The sequence below is a fragment of the Nomascus leucogenys genome, chromosome 19 (assembly GCF_006542625.1).
Source record: "Nomascus leucogenys isolate Asia chromosome 19, Asia_NLE_v1, whole genome shotgun sequence".
Classification (NCBI taxonomy): Eukaryota; Metazoa; Chordata; class Mammalia; order Primates; family Hylobatidae; genus Nomascus; species Nomascus leucogenys.
The window spans coordinates 30,007,480-30,025,651 of record NC_044399.1 but is presented as its reverse complement, the minus strand read 5'-3'; positions in this window follow the sequence as shown (position 1 = coordinate 30,025,651).

Below are 18,172 nucleotides of genomic sequence, written 5' to 3'. Positions count from 1 at the left end.
CACGTTTATGTTACTGGCAGCTGCAGGTTTGCTTTAAGGGCTAATAGGCCCTGAGTAGGGTCCTGCCCTGAGCCTGGTTGCATAGAGGATTGTGCTTTCTCTTATTCTTCTGTGTCTCTGACTGCTAGTGCCCTAGTGAGGACAGTAGCCCTCAGTTAAATAAGCTGACTGCTAGTGCCCTAGTGAGGACAGTAGCCCTCAGTTAAATAAGTTAGGTGGAGGGATAGCATCTTGAAGATGAGAGGAGGCCACAGAGAACCTAGTCAGCAAGGAGGCCAGGGCTGACCCCTAAAGGACCCACTTCTCCCAAGTCTTCCTCACGGGCCTTGGGGAGGGGGAGCCTGGGGCTCTGAACCAGCCTGGTGGGGACAGGGTTGGGAAAGCAGATGTAGGGAGCAGGAAGAGGGTCCTGGAGCCCCGAGGCCCAACACCACCCCTAGACCTGTTCCTGCCCACCTGCGGAGCCTTCACCCCATCCTGGGTTGGTTCCTAGCATCTATGTCTGTGCCCCCAGTGAGTGTGGCCTTGTCCCTACATGGAGTTCACATGCAGGGTGTGGCTTCTGGGGCACAAGGGCAGAATCTTATGTTCGATCGGTTAAACAATTCTGGAGTGGGCATGTTTTGTGCGATGCCTGGAGGGTGGGTGGTGATGGGCACAAAGGTTGTGCCACAGGTAGTTTCCTTTTAGGGCGTTTAGGGTCTTGTGACCCTAGATGTGCCTCTCTACCTTCCCCAGGGCTTGGCAGCTAGGAGGGACCCTGCAGGTCCAGCCTGGGGTGGGGCCAGCCTGGGGTGGGGCCGTGGGGTGGGCAGCCCCCTTCACAGGCTGTCCATGCACTGGGGTGAGATGGGGCCCAGGGAGGGGTGTGAGGGGAAGGATGATCAGATTTTCCCAATGTGAAGGTGTGGGGCAACAGGGACCCCTACGTTTCTAGAGGAGGGGATGGTAGATGTCACCAGTGCCCTACCCTCGTGCCCTCCACTGGGATGACTCTGAGCTGGGGGTCCCACATGCCTCCCTGAATTCCTCAATGGGATTAAGCTCCAGTCACCAGGCTTTCTTCCCTCCCCTGCCCCCCTTCCCCACCTCCCTACTGGGACTTCCTAGGATTACCTCCCAAATAAACAACCTGCCCTTGAATCTTTTTCACAGGTCCTGCTTCTGGGGAAACTCAAGACAGTATAAATCGGTGCAATCTATTTGGAGAAAGATTCAGCAATAAGTATCAAAATTATAAATGTACGTGTTCACAGGCCAGCAGCTCCACTTCTGGGAATTTATGCCATAAATATAACCTTTTGTATGCCATATGATCTATGAATGAGGTTATTTATTGCAGCACTACTTGTAAGAGCCAAAGATTGAAAACACCTAAATGCCCATCACTGGGGATGAGTTCGGCAGATCAGGGTTCATTCAACTGGTGGAATATTATGCAATCATTAAAAAGGAATAGAGGGGGCTACTCTTTATGGACTGATTTGGAACAATCTCCAAGATAAATTGCTAAGTGGGAAAAAAAGCAAGGTATAGAAGAGCACGTTTGTATAAAACAAAAATAATATATAGCTGTAATTGCTTATTTATTGGATCGACAATCTCTGCAAATCTACCAAGAAACTGATAACCTTGGAGCCTGTGGAGAGAGGAATTAGGTGGCTGGGAGTAGGGAAGGGAGGGAGATTTTCAGGATATTTCCTATGCACCTTTTGATTTTTGCAACATGTGCAAGTTTGCATTATCTATTTAAAATGTAGTCTATACAACTAAAAATAATTATGAAGAATAATCATATACCTGGGTGCCTGCTATAATGATCAGTCCAATGTTAGCTTGTTTCGGGAAAGTTGAACCCATGGCTGGCGGCATTCAACCTTCTCTTTCTCATTTACCATCCCCATAAGGTGGTTCTGCATCATTACTCCAGGGTTTCTAAATAAGGAAAGTCAGCCTGAGTCCAGCCTTCCCCCAAGATGCTGAGAGTCCAAGCCATCCTTCCCCTATCCCCTACCTGAGACATCAGAAGCTTCTTAAATAGTCCTGACTATTTAAGGGAAGAAGGATGGTTGCAGCACTTCCTTTCTCGAGTGATTTGAAATGCAGACCACAGTTTTTGGAGAGGAGGAGGTGAGGCAGGAGGCTGGATGAAATGACCTTTTCACATCAGCCCTTCCTGGGTGGGTACCTATATTCCAGGGGCCTGGCGCAGTACCTGGCACATTTGTTGGCTGGCTGGCTGAATGTCTTTTTGTCCCAGAATTGCAGGCATGCAGGAGCAAGGGGAAAGAGGACCCCTCCTTCCAGGTCCTGGGGTCCTAGTCCATGATGGTTGGTGAGCAGAGCTCTGAAGTTGGACACATTCGGGTAAAAATCCCAGCTGTAGCCTCCTTACTGCTATGAGACCTTAGGTGAATATCTACCCGAGCCTCAGTTTCCTCATCTATGCAAGGGGAACAGAGGCCCCCTCTGCAGAGGATTCAATAAGGTCGCATCGGGGTACTGCACAGTGTACCCAGCACATAGTAGGCTTTGCTAGGTGTCTGCATCTGTCTCCCCCTCCCTTGGCAGAAGGATGACCACTGCCACTGCTGAGACCAGACCCTGTCCCCTCTTTGCCTCCATCACCCTCAAGTCAAGGAGGTCCTCCTTCCATCTAACTTGCAAGATAAAATGCAAGTGATCTTGCATTTTACCCAGGCCCATGCCCTCCTATGCTACTGTCATGCACAAGAGAAAAAGCTGTCAGCTTGTTCTCACTGAGCCTCCTCCAGATCTGAAGCCCCAAGGAAAGTCAAGGTTGAGTCTTGTGGGCCCAACAGTGGGCAGCCCCAGGCCCTCTCTCTTTGCTTCCAATCCAGTCTCCATCACTTTTCTCCTCTCTGCCCCCTCCTGGGCAGAGGGACTCTTGGTGCAAGGTCAGCTGTGAGCTGTCCAGGGTCCCAGCACACACTCCTGCTGCTTCTCTGCCCCATTTCCTTCCCCTGCACCCAAGGAGTTGGGAAATAGCTCAGATTCCGATGACAAGGAGACTGCGCCCCAGGCAGAGCAGTGGCTGACAAGTTGCGTGTTACAATAAATCCTCACAATTAGACCCTGCAAACAACACCGCTGTCGCATCCCTAATATACAGCAGGGAGTTGGCTCAGTGTTCCTGGCAACCAATTCTTGAACTAAAAATAGTTGGCTGTGGCTTCACCTTTCCCTCCTCAGCATCCAGTCTCCATAGGTGCCAGGGAGGGAATGACCCTGGTGTCAAGGTCCTGCCCTGGTGCTGGAGGACAGAGCATCAAGGGTTAACCCAGCCTTCACTAATGTGACTGTCAAGGAATTGCCCTGCAGGGTAGGGAGTGGGGTCCTTCTGTGGGGGACGGGAGCCGGACTGAGCTGTTTTAAAGCCTAAGGCTTTTTGAGTAGGCAGCCACCTCCTGAGGCCTCCCAATACCACCTCTTCAGCACCCTTCTGCATCCCCACCAATCCAGCAGCAGCACAAAGGGGACCGAAGGTGCAGCATTAGGGAATCTAATGGCCTAAGGAATAAGTTCTCGCCCACTGTGACACCTTGGACCAGTCACATCTCTGGGTTTCGGCTTCCTCATCTGCAAACGAATGATTAAATAAGTTGATCTGTTTCTGTCTAGATCCTCAGGCATGGTGAGCCCTCACAATGGCAAGTACTCTGTCCCAAGTATGCTCACATGCGTCAAAGTCTCTGAAATGCCAACACGTGGGTGTGCAACCCCCTCGCAGAGCAGTGGTCAGCACGTACAGAGAAGCAGCCCAGCCCTATGTCAGACCCTCTGCCTTAGAACCACTTGCCAATAATAAATCACCCACCACCCCTATGAAACAGGTGGTTCATGAAGTGTTGTCAGTCAGTCATACCTTAGTCTAAATGAGTCTAAAAGTCCTTTCCTGGAAGACAGGGGGAAGCATGGAGTCCGGGGTTCCTCCTGGGGCTGTTGGGATATCAAAAGCCTTACCTGGCTTCCCACCATCCCTGTGGAAAGCCCCCAAGTGGAAGCCATGGGCCGCCATAAGACGTGGCCCCAGCCCAGCTTTCCAATCTCAGAACGTCATCCCCTGTCCTGGGGTCCTAGGACTCCTCACTGTTCCCCAAACAGACAGAGCACATCCTACCTCCCGGCCTTTGCTCACAATGGTGCCTCCACCTGGAATGCTGTTGCCCCTTCTCCCCTCTGTCTCTCTCCCCTCTGTCCCCTACATTTCTGTGTTGGTAGAAATCCTACTCATCTTTGAAAGTACAAATGGGCCGGGCGCGGTGGCTCACACCTGTAATCTCAGCACTTTGGGAGGCCGAGGGGGGCAGATCACAAGGTCAGGAGATCGAGACCATCCTGGCTAACACGGTGAAACCCCATCTCTACTAAAAATACAAAAAATTAGCCGGGTGTGGTGGCAGGCGCCTGTAGTCCCACCTACTCAGGAGGCTGAGGCGGGAGAATGGCATGAACCCGGGAGGCAGAGCATGCAGTGAGCCGAGGTCGCGCCACTGCACTCCAGCCTGGGCGACAGAGCGAAACTCTGTCTAAAAAAAAAAAAAAAAAGAGAAAGTACAAATGCCACCAACTCTTTGACGAAGTTTTCCCTATTCCGTGGCTAGAATGAGCCCCTCAGGGTCCCTCTTCTAACAGCATTTGAAACGATGTAGTATTGGAACCAGAAGAATCTTAGGGACCATGTACACCAGCATTTCCCAAGATATTTTGACTGTGACTCATTGTAAGAAATCCACTCTGTGTTGTGACCCAGCACACACACAAAGAGACACACAAGGGCATAAAACATATGTGCATATACATATAGTCCACACTCAACCATAGACACAAATAGACACACATACACATACATGCAGGTACCTGTGGAAACATGTACACACAGATGTGCAGCCAAAAGAAATTTTTTTTTTTTTGAGACAGGGCCTCACTCTGTCACCCAGGCTGGAGTGCAGTGGCACAGTCTCAACTCACTGCAGCCTCAACCTCCTGAGCTCAAGCGATCCTCCTGTCTCAGCCTCTCAAGTAGCTTGGACTACAGACATGCACCACCATGACCGGCTAATTTTTATATTTTTGTAGAGATGGGATTTCACAACATTACCCAGGCTGGTCTTGAACTCCTGAGCTCAAGCGATCTGCCCACCTCGGCCTCCCAAACTGCTCTGGGGTTACAGGCGTGAGCCATTATGCCGGCCCAATAGGTTTCTTTGTGTAATACTTACCTCTATTGCGTGCCATGCTCTGATGCAGTTGCTTTAAGTTTTTTTCTTTCTTTGAATGCTGGTTCTGACACTAAATTTATCTCCCCATCCTGTAATGGGTTGCAAACTGCAGTTTGGAAAATACTGAACAAGTCCGACCCCTTATGTGCAGATAGAAGTACCAAGGTCCAGAGGGAGAAAGGGACTGGATCAAGGTCATGCAGCCAGTTGGTGGCCAGACTCGGACCAGAGTCCAGTGTCCTTGATTCACAGCAGCGACCTTTCCTCTGTCACGGAGCCGGTGGTGCTACAGCTACTCCTGCAAGGTTGCAGCTCCACAGGTGAAAGGACCTTGTCCCCAGCACCCCCCACCCTGCCCCAAGGGCCTTGTCTATAGTAGGTGCCCAATAAACGGCTCCATTGGACTGACTGCACAAGGATGCAAAAGTGGTTTGGAAGTCAATGGGGGCTCTGCTGGAGTGAGGGGTTAATACATTCAGCTGCTGCGGCCTGCAGACAAGGTCAGCTTTAGCTCATTAGTGGGGCTGGGCTTTCCCAGGGCTTAGGAATTCTGCAATTCACAGTGGAGCAGAAATCCTGCCGCTGAGCTGAGGGGGAGGGGCAGAGACAGGGAGAAAGGGAGGCTGGAAGAGAGGTGGAGATCGATCAGCAGGGAGGGGACGTTTTGGGGAAGGAAGGTGGTCAGGGTAGCTGTGATGGTGACAGCAGGTGGCAGGATATGAGGGGATATGAGGGGGTCTGCAGCTCATTGAAAATCTGAGCAAGCTCCAAAGAGGATGGAACTCAGTCTCCCCCCAGCTCCTCCTGTCTTCCTCTGAGAAGTGGCAGGGGAGGTCGGCCAGGCAATGTGCTGATGAGCACCGAGAAATAAGGGGCGGCGCAGATGCAGAAATGAGTAATTTTGACACAGCTCTGCTTAATATCAGAGTCTGCGCTGCTCAGAGATGGCCAAGGAGCCACTTGAGGCCTCTACAGCCCCCTCCTTCCTGCGACACTCCCCGCTTCCACCCATCAGAGCTCAGGACACTCATCTGTTAATGAGACGGGCAGCTGGTTCCCCACCCCCATCCTCGGATGCAGCTGGCAGGCACGGACTCCTCAGGGGCTGGGGGTGCTCGGCCATCCCCTGTGGCCGCCCCTCTGCTTCCCAATGAGGGGTGTGATTGGCACAGATCACAGAGAAAGGAGACAAGCAGGGTGGCCTGGCAGGAGCAGAGCCCTGGCCATTGGTTCACTCGTTCATTTGGTGAGTATCCATTAAGCTCCTGCTGTGTGCTGGGCTCAGTGTGAGGTGTGCAGGAGTGTAGCTGTGAACAAGACAGTTCAGAATGTAGCAGAGAAAACGGGCTTTAGACCTGGCTTTGAGCAAGGGAGGGAACCACAGGAGGCACTGGTGAAGGCTTCCTAGAGGGAGTGAGGTTTAAGGCAAAATTTCCAAAGAAGTTGAGGAGCCTGGAGACCAGGTGAGGAGTTGAGATGGGACGGGTGGCTGAGGAGGCCTCTCATATATGTGGTTTGGTGGGGCTTCCTCAGCCCCGTGTCTGGGCCTCAGCTTTGCAGCATGGGGAGCTCTGTTGTTTCAGTCGCCTTTAATGGGAATTCGACTCACAATAAACAAATCTTCCAAAGACTGAGTCGTACATCATAATGTCAATTCATTTTTTTTAATGGAAATATATTTGACAAGCTACACCTTATCAGCAGCCTGCTTCAGGATCAGAAACCCAGAGTGTGAGCCTCAATGCCACGTCACACCAACTAAGAAACTCTGGGCAAACCTTTCATCTTCTATGAGCTTCAGTTTTCTCATCTGAAAATAGGGTTAATCATAGCACTTACCTAGGGGCATGAGGAGGATAAAGTGAGCTATTATGTGTCAAAGTGCTTCATCTCTATAGAAGGACTATACACAAGCTGGTGATTTCATAAATTTGCATTTATTTATTTAGTTTTATTTATTTACCATTTTGAGACAGGGTCTCACTCTGTCACCCAGGCTGGAGTGCAGTGGCATGATCTTGGTTCACTGCAGCCTTGATCTCTCAGGCTCAAGCAATCCTCTGACCTCAGCCTCCCAAGTAGCTGGGACCACAGCTGTACACCCCCATGACTGGATACTTTTTTTTTTTTGAGACAGAGTCTTGCCATGTTGCCCAGGCTGGTCTGAAACTCCTGTGTTCAAGTGATCTGCCCGCCTCAGCTTCCCAAAGTGCTGGGACTACAGGCATGGGCCACCACACCCGGCCTACATTTATTTTTTTGGCAGATGATGAATGTGCATGGTACAAATTCCAAAGGTACCAAAGGACATAAGTTGACCAGTGAGTCTTCTCCCTGGTCCTCACCCTGCCTCAATCATTAGCTACCCAGTTCCCCTCTTTGGAAGCAACCCAAATTATCAGTCTTTGTGTATAACTTTTTTTCTAAAAAGACTCTTTCATATTACAATAATACCGTGTGGTATAAAAAAAATCCAAAGGGAATAAAATGAACACCTTTTATTCCTTCCAGTCTCCCACCCCAGAGGTAACTGTGGGGCAGTCTCTCGTTTAAAGGATAACTATTATTGCTAGTCCTGGATGTACCTCTCAGGGGACAGTCTACTCAGGAGACCAGGTTATAAATGAGAACATGCTGGATTTGCCAGGAAATGGGAAGAAATGATGTCAAGTTCCCAGGGGATATTTTTATCAACTTAGTGAGAGGTGAAGCCAGCTGGACTTCCTAATTCTAGTGGGGACTTGGAGAACTTTTCTGTCTTATAAGAGGTTTGTAAAATGCACCAATCAGTGCTCTGTAAAAATGCACCAATCGGTGCTCTGTAGCTAGCTAGAGGTTTGTAAAATGGACCAATCAGCACTCTGTAAAATGAACCAATTAGCAGGACAGGGGCCGGGACAAATAAGGGAATAAAAGCTGGTCACCTCCCCCTGCCCCCAATCCCTCCCTGCCACCAGCCAGTAGTGGCAACCAGCTCAGGTCTCCTTCCACACTGTGGAAGCTTCCTTCTTTCGCTCTTCCACTCTTCATGATAAATCTTGCTGCTGCTCACTATTTTTGGGTCTGTGCCACCGTTAAGAGCTGTAACACTCACCGCGAAGGTTCGCGGCTTCATTCTTGAAGTCAGCGACACCACGAACCCACTGGAAGGAACAAACTCTGGACACATTAGGGCCAAGGAATGAATGGCCCCTGGTCACTCTAGAGAGATTTACCATCCATCCAGTCCTTCTGGTGGGGCCCTCTACAGGATGCTGTGGAGAACACAAAGATGAAGGAGAGAAGCATGCATCTTTCATCTTTTATTAATAGGACAAAGATTCTATATTCTATAGGTCCATGGATTCATCCAAGTCTGAAAGGGACAGGAGAGGTCCCCTAATTACCTCTCAGCACCACTACTATTTCACAGACCAGGAAACTGAGATCCAGAGAGAAGACATGATGTGCCCAAGGCCACACAGCAAGGGGATGGCTGGGTCAGATCTGGCAGGCAGATTTGGGGACACAACCCTAAAAAAGGTGGGAAGTGATGCATGAGAGTGAGGGGCCTGGAGTGTGTGACAATCCAGGAGAGAACGAAGGAAGGGTACTCCAGGCAGAGCTTGAGGAAAAGCCCCAGGGCAGGGGGCTTGGGAATGTGCAGGATTCACTCTGACTCCCAGCAGGAGGACCCGGAGCAAGGCTGGGAAGGAGGGGTGGACAGAGATTCTGTTCCAGCCAGGGAGAGTCACCATGGGAATACAGCAGCCAGAGGCTCAGGGCCCCCAGTGCTGTTAAACTCCAGAGAACATGTTCCTTCTGCAGCCTGCGTGGATGCACCTCTGGAGTCTGCACCACACCACTCCCCCTCTGTATGGTTGGCACGGCTGGAGAGCCATGGCCAGAGCTCCACCTTTGCTGCTTTTCTTCCTTGAGCCTCTCTGCCTCCTGCCTCTTTCACCCCATAACAGCATCCTTCCCGTGAGGGGAGACTCCCAGGTCTCCTCTGTGACACCCCTATCAATAAGTCCTCCACTTGGATTTCCTCCACGGGGGTCTCTGCTCATTTATTTGGGGTGACTCCCATCCTACCTTCACCCTCTTGCCTTGGGACTATCCGATCAGGCCCCCTGGGGTGGCCTCCCCATCCCTCCAGTTTGCTGGAATCACAGGCAAGGAAAGCCTCATCATGCACTAGCACTTGCAAACTCAGCTCCCAAGCAGCCTGCAGTCGCCAAGGTCTTAGCGGGAAGCGATGGCCCAAGCCCACTAGTATCTGGATAATTTGAGAAGGTCTTGTTACAGGGACTATTTACAAATATGTGCACAGGGTGGGGAGACCTCGAGGGAACGTGCAACATCTTGAGGCCAGTGGGAACTCGGCTGTGACCATGGATAGGTCCAAAAGGAAAAGGGGAGGGAGAGGTTACCAGACCCGGTAGAAGAGCCATGGAGAGAGGCTGCCACAGGAGCCGCAAGGACCTCAGTCGAGGGACACAGCCAGCCCATGGCCAACCCACAGGGAAAGAGTTGGAGGGATAAGTACCCAACCTCACCCTCCTTGCTGCAGCCTGGGCTTCCTATTGGCTGAGCCCAGCCAGAGTGGGAAGGTGACGGAGGCCTTAGACAGCCCTGAGCACAGAGCAGATGGGGAGGGTGAAGGGTGGATGTGGAGGGGAATGGGAGATCCCCAGCATAGCCACCTACTTCCTTCACCATGGACTGACGCCCATCCTCCCTCTGTGTCCTCACAAGTTCTACCAGGCTGTATGCAGCTAATGAATCCCCGTCTCCCAGGTAACACCTCCTTTCCCTCCCCTCCTCGCCACATGACTTAGGAGCCCTCTGTGCTCCTCCTGCAGCTGGCCTGCAGGTGGGAACCATAACCTGAGCCATTATCACCCCCTTGCCCCAACCCCATGGGAACAGAACCATCTAGCCAGGCTCAGACCAGTCCTCTCATGAAGGAGGGACTCGGGAAGGGGTGCGCATGAAGCCTTCCTCTTCTGGAATGAGCTGCTGCTGTGTAGCCAGTGGGCTGATCCCTGGTCAGCACTTCCCTGGCTCAGGCATGCCTGGAAGGTGCTGGCCCCCATCCAGCTGAGCCACTGGGGCCTGGCCAGATGGCAGGCAGCAATGCCAAAGCTGGCTCTGAGCCACAGGCCTGGCTGTGAAAATTGAGCAATGGGTGGCCCAAGGGAGGCAGATGCCCCCTCAGCCACCTAGGGCAGAGCCCCAGGTGGCCCAGCCCCATCCTGCTGTGGCTTACCAGACTTAGACTGCAGGTCCTCTGAGTCTGGCAGGGGCCCTGGGGCGGCAGCCATGCCCTGGGAAGGCAGTGTGGTCCAGAGCCAGGGAGGCTGAGAGCTGGGAGCCTGGGCTCGGCTCTGCGCTGCCCCCACACACATGGTCTTTGGAAAATCGCTTCCTCTTCTGAGCAGAACCTTTCTCCTAAATTGAGATCTCCTGTAGAACTCCACTATATAAAACTGGTTGAAACAGAAGTGCACCCCCACAGCCCCCTCCCTGGGCTCCCCTTCACCACCCCCTCCCTGCACCCAACCTTCAGCACCAGTCCTAAGGCATCTTTTTGGAATCTTGGGTTCCACAGAAAACGGTTTGGACACCATAGTCTGTGTGCTCCCTGAGTGGTCCCAGGCAGCTCTCACAGGCTGTAGGATTTTTAAATGCATATAAAAATAGGCAAAATATTATAAACTCTCCATGTGCCCATCACTTGGATTCCACAATTAACAACTCACAGCCAATCTTATTTCATCAATATCCTCACCTGCTTCCTCCTTTCCTGTATTATTCAGCAAATTCTGGACATCATGTCATTTCATCTATAAATATTTCAGTCTGTATCTCTAAAAGATAATGACTCATTTTAAATATATAACCACAATGTCATCATTACACTTTTAAAAATTAACAACCATTCCTGAAATCATCAAATATCTAATAGAGTTCATATTTCCAATTGTCTGTTTATAGGTTTTTGGTTGTTTTTTAAAATCTGTTAAAAGAGTCAGAGTCCAAATATCCACATAACATGTTGTGGCTGGTTGATATATCTCTTTGGTCTCTCTTTGTCTTGCTCTGTGAGTTAGAAGTTGCCACTGAAGGTCAGGGTGGCCATTTGCATGGGCTTCCTCGGGGGCAGTGAAGACACTCCCAAGAGCCTGGAGGGGAGATGTGTCCTGCCCTGAGCCCTTTGTGAAGCCAGAGAGAAAAGGAGGGGAGGGAAGGAGTGAAGGGCTGGGTGAGGCTGCCACTGCGTCTTCCCACCAGGAGGCTATAGCTGCCTGACTGGGGTCGGGTAGGGGGCTGTTCCCATCCAGGACAGGGTGGCCTTGAATCCCAGAAAAGGGGGGTGCCTCGCTGTAGTGAGCAGGACTCAGAAGAGGATGGTGCTCAGAGAGTGCGCTGCCCTGGAGGCAGGAGCCTGGGGCCTAAACCGCTGATAAAAGTGACCATTAACCAAAAACATTTCGTTTGGCATCTGCTGAGATACAACTTTGCCAGAGGCTGGGACTGCAGCGATGACTGGAAAGCAGTCTCTGCCCTCTGGGAGCTCGAAGCTCTTGGGGGATCAGCTAAGCACATACCTTGTGTATTTAACCTCTAGATTTCAATATACCTATCTGTAAAATGGAAAAATAGCACCTCACCTATTAGAGCAGCTGGTTTCTACCAAAGCCCTTTCTAGCTCTAAAGTGGGATTTTACGAAGAGGGAAAAAAGGGACAACCTATACCTGTAGTAGAGATGAGGGGAGGGCAGGGTGAGGAACATCCACACTGAAAGCCCAGAGTCTCAAGTCCTAGCTTGCCTGACTACCAGCTGATGCTTCACCACAGCTATCACCCCAGTGCCTTCCCATGGCCCCAGTGCTCTAGAAATGATGGAGTTCAGGAAATGCAGAGTGGCGGACCCTAGCCTCTTCAGACAGGATGGGTCTGGATCACAACCTCACGGAGGAGCTGCATTTCTGCTGTCCATGGTGCCACACTGTTGACAAGGCCGGGATTCCTCAACCTCAGCACATGGATATTTTGGGCCAGATAATTCTGTGTCGTGAGTGCTGTCTTGTGCACTGTAGGATGTTTAGCTGGACCACAGCCTCTACCCACCAAATGCCAGTAGCACTCCGTCAGCTATGACAACCCAAAATGTCTTTGGATATTGTGAAACGTCCCCCCTGGAGAGAGCCACTGGTCTGGGCTGGAGGGATGCAACTTCTCTGTAAAGATAAGTGGATGTGTGCAGGTCCTTTCCATGCTGATCTTCTGGCTGACATCTATGATGTGTTTTCACTTCCAAGATGCCTTCTCATTCGCCCAACTCTTCTTATTTCAAATTCACCTTTAAAAAGTGTTTTTTTTTGTTTTCTCGTTTGTTTGTTTTTTGAGACAGAGTCTTGCTCTGTCGCCCAGGCTGGAGTGCAGTGGCACAATCTCAGCTCACTGCAGCCTCTGCCTCCTGGGTTCACGCCATTCTCCTGCCTCAGCCTCCCAAGTAGCTGGGACTACAGGCGCCCACCACCACGCCCGGCTAATTTTTTGTATTTTTAGTAGAGATGGGGTTTCACCATGTTAGCCAGGATGGTCTCAATCTCCTGACCTCATGATCTGCCCGCCTTGGCCTCCCAAAGTGCTGGGATTACAGGCATGAGCCACTACACCCAGCCAAAAATGTTCTTAAAAAAAGAAAAGCAACAAACTTCAGTGGCCCTCTTGGCCACACTTAATAAATGCAAAATATGGTAATTGTGCCCAGGGTAAGTTCACTCACCCTTGAGTGGTACAGAGTCAGACATGGAGGGAGAAGGAGGAGCCCTCTGTAGCCCCCACCTGTTGTCACTGCCAACCTCTGTCCTTTGGCTTGTCTCCACTCCCCCCTTTAGCCCATCCACCGGGAAAAGCAAAAAGGGAAGACTAGCCCCAGAGCATCATTTTCCTGGAGCCGGGGCCTCCTATAGGTGATACCCCAGCTCACCAGAGGGCTAGGCTCAGGTCACCTCTCCATGGTACACTGGAAAATATCTGGAGTGGGAGTTGGGGACATGAGGCTCCGATCCTGTCTGTGCCAAAGCCAGCTGTGTGACCTTGGGCTCAGACGTACCGACCTCTGAGCTCAGCCTTCTCATCTGTAAAGTGAGGCTGTTAATACCTCCTTCCTGGGGTTATTAAAAGAATTAAATGGGAAAATGTTTGTGAAGGAGCTACATAGGTGCAAATTGCAAGACAAATCTTACTTATTGTTATTATCTGTTGTTCTAAGTGAGAGAATGTAGAACATCACATCCCTTATCCAAAGGCCTGAAAACCCACAGCCCCTCCCCTGCAACCCCCCAGCCTCATCCCATCTCCTGTTCCCATCAGACCAGCCCCCTCCCCTGCCCTATACTTGTTCCCTGGGCTCTGTCTCTAAGCGACCCTCCCGCCTTGAAAGTCTCCCTCTCTCACATGTCCATACCCACTTCCTTCAATACCCAGCTCCCAACCCACCTCTTCCAGAAAAATCTTTCCTCTGACAAACGGGGTGGGCTCAAAGCCAGATCACCTCTTTCCCCAACTGAATTACCTATTGTGACCTCCACAACCCCATGCCAAACTAAGCACAGGGCCAGGCAGATCTAGGTGAATAGTAACAATGACAATGACGATCATTCATAATATTGAATAATAAAAATAGCAAACATTTGAAGCATTTACTGTGTGCCAGGCACTGCGCTAAGCACTTTACGTATTTTAAGTCCTCTATCAAATGCCAGTTGGCCACATGGGATTAAACACCTGCCTCTTTGCCTCCAAACCCCAGCACAAGCATCCCCTCCTTGGTAGAGTCTTCCCCGTTGGTCTCAGGCAGAATTAGTATTCCTGCCTCCACACCCGCAGTGCCTGGTCTATTGTTGACCTAATTTCACTAGCTCTTAATTATTTATCAAAGTGGCTGCTTCCCATTCCAGCCTGTGAACATCTTGAGGGCCAGGACCCTGTTATATTTGTCTTTATTAGCTTCAGTGTCCAACAGTGACTGGTACCTAGTTGCTCCTCATTAAATGTTTGTTGAATGAATGCACAGATGAATGGAGTAATTAACACAATATCCCCCAATGTTCATGGGATTTTAAAGAGGCCACTTTCCTAGCCTCATACTTCACAAAAATTCCAGACCAGTGCTACTCCAAGCATGATCTACAGACCGGCACCTGTCTGCAAACTGTGTTGCCAGTTTATGACCAGGTAAGTGCAGAAATAGAGAATAAGCATTTAGACTTTTTTTTTTTTTTTTTTTTTTTTGGAGAGGGAGTTTTGCTCTTGTCACCCAGGCTGGTGTGCAATGGCGTGATCTCAGCGCACTGCAACCTACGCCTCCTGGGTTCAAGCGATTCTCCTGCCTCAGCCTCCCAAGTAGCTGGGATAACAGGCATGCGCCACCATGCCCGGCTAATTTTATATTTTTAGTAGAGATGGGGTTTCTCCATGTTGGTCAGGCTGGTCTCGAACTCCCAACCTCAGGTGATCTGCCTGCCTGGGCCTCCCAAAGTGCTGGGATTATAGGCGTGAGCCATGGCACCTGACCCATAGCTCATATTTAATCTCCATAACTATTGCTATCATCCTATTTTTCAGGGGGAACTGAGGCTTATTGAAGTTAAGCAACTCCCCAAGGTCCTAGAGAGCAGTGGTAGGGCAGAGGTGGTGACCCAAGCACTTTGATCCACAGCTCATGCCTTAGCCACATCACTGGCAGAGTGTCAAGGGACTCAACGGAAACATTCATGCTAACTTCTCGGGTTCTGGAAAGCTGTATGCAGGAGGTGATGTTTGTTATGAGCCTTGAAGAAGGCATAATGGGGAGGGGCATTCCAAGGCAGAGGCACACAAGAGGCAACTGCATGAGGGGAGTCTGGTGAGGCTGGGTCAGGTGCGGTGGCTGGTCTCAAACTCCTGACTTCAGGTGATCCACCTGCCTCAGCCTCCCAAAGTGCTGGGATTACAGGTGTGAGCCACTGCACCTAGCTACATTTTGACATTTTTAAGCCATTAGACAGAATAGTTTTATGTCCATTTGATGTGCTAGTGTTTAAAACAGGGCTTTCATTTTGTCTGTCTTTCTTTCTTTCTTTCTTTCTTTCTTTCTTTCTTTCTTTTTTTTTTTTTTTGACTGAGTCTCACTCTGTTGCCCAGGCTGGAGTGCTGTGGCAGGATCTGGGTTCACTGCAACCTCCTCCTCCCAGGTTCCAGCCAGTCTCCTGCCTCAGCCTCCTAAGCAGCTGGGATTACAGGTTCATGCCACCACGCCCGGCTAATTTTTGTATTTTTAGTAGGGATAGGGTTACACCATGTTGGCCCAGCTAGTCTCAAACTCCTGACCTCAAGTGATCCACCTGCCTTGGCCTCCCAAAGTACTGGGATTACAGGCATGAGCCACCACATCTGGCCTTTTATTGCATTTTTCTAATAATTCATTCCCGCAGTGTTTTGCAATCGCATTGGCCTGTGACAGATTAGAAATTTTAAAATACGGAACCAGTTCTTTGCCACAGTTGTCTGAGAAGCATGGTTCCAGACCAGCAACCTCCCCGGGATGGTTAAGCCAGTGGAACCCCACAGGCGGGGAGTGCCTATTCAGCCCTGCCTCCCTGGGTCTCACCCATCATTACATCAAATCTGTCTCTCCTACTGTTTGGAAGGACATGTGATTGTCTTTTATTCCTGTTTGAGATCCTCACATTTCTCCTTTCTTCCAAATCTGGCAGATTAAATGAATGAAAGCTGATTCTGCTGCTGGCTGGACAGGAAGGGGTGAGAAGGCAAGGGAGGGATGGGATGAGAAGAGAGTTTGGAAAAGGCCATGCTGGGAAAAGAATGCTGGAATGGAGTAGGAGCCTATCCTGAGGAGGGTGTGCAGAGGCTGCTCTGGCTGGGGCTGAGGGGAGGAAGGGTGTAGGAGGGAGGGACAGGGCAGACACTAGCGTCTTCACCAAGCCCAGCAGATGAGAGCCAGGCCCTTGAAGGTGAAAGGAAGTAGTTTCAGGACAAATGAAAGGGGATATTGAACCTTTTTACAGAAGGAATGTTAAACGCCAAACTTTCATAACCCCCCAAGGCTACCAAGGCCAAAACTATAAATAAGTAGGTCGAGGAATTAGGCAGAAGCCTCCCTCCCCCCACCTGTCCGTCAGCGGGATGTGGTGGGGTGGAGGTTAAGTCAGTGAAATCAACACAGACAGGATGAAATGAGCTATCTGTAGACGCCACTTCAGAAAGCGAGAAGGTCTGACTCCTGGGCAAAAAAGTCAGGAAGAGCAAGACTTGATTGCAGTCCAATCAATGGCATTAGCATATTTAAAGATCATGTCAAGGGGAGGATAATGGGGCTCAGAGAGGCAAAATTTGATGGTGTTTATTAAGCAGAGAGAAACACAGAAGCTGGAGCCGTCTAGTCCTTAGAGAGTGTGCTCCAAGGTGGGACCAGGGAGGGAGCGAGGCATTGGCTGGGCCTGGGCAAAGCTACCAGAGGACCAACCGGCTTCTTCTCCTCTGATTCCACAGCCTACTGCTGCTGGTGAATTTCTGATCAAGAATTCTGCTCCCCACAAAGAATTGCCTGGAGGGTGGGACCAAGTGGCCCCTCACACTTGAGCATCCAGTCCACTCCATCGTGATAATGGTGATGATGATAGTACTGGTGACTACAGCTAACCTTCATTAAGCTCTTGCTTATGTGCCAGGCTCCGTTCCAAGCTCTTTACAAATACCAGCTCCTTCAAACTCCCCAACCACCCTCAGAAGTAGCTTTTCTACCCCGATTTTATAGATGAGAAAATTGAGGCATTGTTAAATAAGTCTCCAAGTTTATACAGCTTGTAAGTGGAAAAGCCAAGATTCAAACTCAGGCCATCTGCCTCCAGAACCTGCACGACATCAGACTGCCCCGCACTTAACCGTTGTTGGTAACAGTTAGTTGTCCATCTGCTTAGCATGTCCATCCCTTCTGGGGTTGGCTGGGGCAAGTCAGGGCCCAACTCGTCACAGCCGGCTCCGGAGCACTAACCTAATGGGGGTTTTGCAACACTCGGGACTGTGTGCTTCACCTAGAAAGTGCCAGGTGTGTGGATAAGCCATGTGAGCAGCTGGCTTCCCGGGCAATGCCCCTCCCCACTTCAGTGTCCCAGGCCCCCTTAGGGCCCAGCCCTCCAGGCACTGTGAGCTGGGAATCAGGAGAGGGAGGACTAGGCTTACCCTCTGTGTGCCTCCATTTTCTCACCAGTAAACTGTGTGTGTTGGATCTTATGATCTTCTAAAATAACTCCAGCTCCAAATGAAGGCCAGTGGACCAATGAACACGCTGGCTCTTGCCCAGTGTGCTGAGAAGAGGGCAGGAGGGAGGAGTAGGGTGGGCACGGCAGGGCACAGGGTGCAGGGCAGGTGGGTTCAGTTTGATTTCAAAGCTGACTGCCCGCCGCCCCAGGTGCTCTGGTGTACCCAATAGGGGCTGCATTGGCCAGGCGGCCTAGGCTGTACGGGTGGAGTGAAGATTTCTCTACCTCCCAGTTTCTGCCTTTTCAGCTCTGGTAGGAGAGAGGAAGAGTGAAGAGGAAGTCAAAAGTTCTGTTCATCTGGAAGGGCTGGGAGTTGCTTCCTGGGATGGGGAGCTCCGAAGCCAATTCAGAAGACGGCCCCGGGGTCTGGCGGGGAGGCCCACCGCTGCCCAGAGGGCTCGGCTGGCCGGGAGGGGGCGCTGTGTCCTCCCCACGCCCTGCCCGCGGGCTCCTAGCCGCTTTCGCCGCGCTGCAACGCAATGCGCGCCCGGCTTTCCCCTGGGCAGCGTTCAGTGCCCGCTTGTCCTGCAGGGCACCGCCGTCTCCCTTTCATCCCGGGGCTCCCAGGTCCAAAGGATTCCCAGATCCAGCCTCTTGCCTGAACCAAAGTG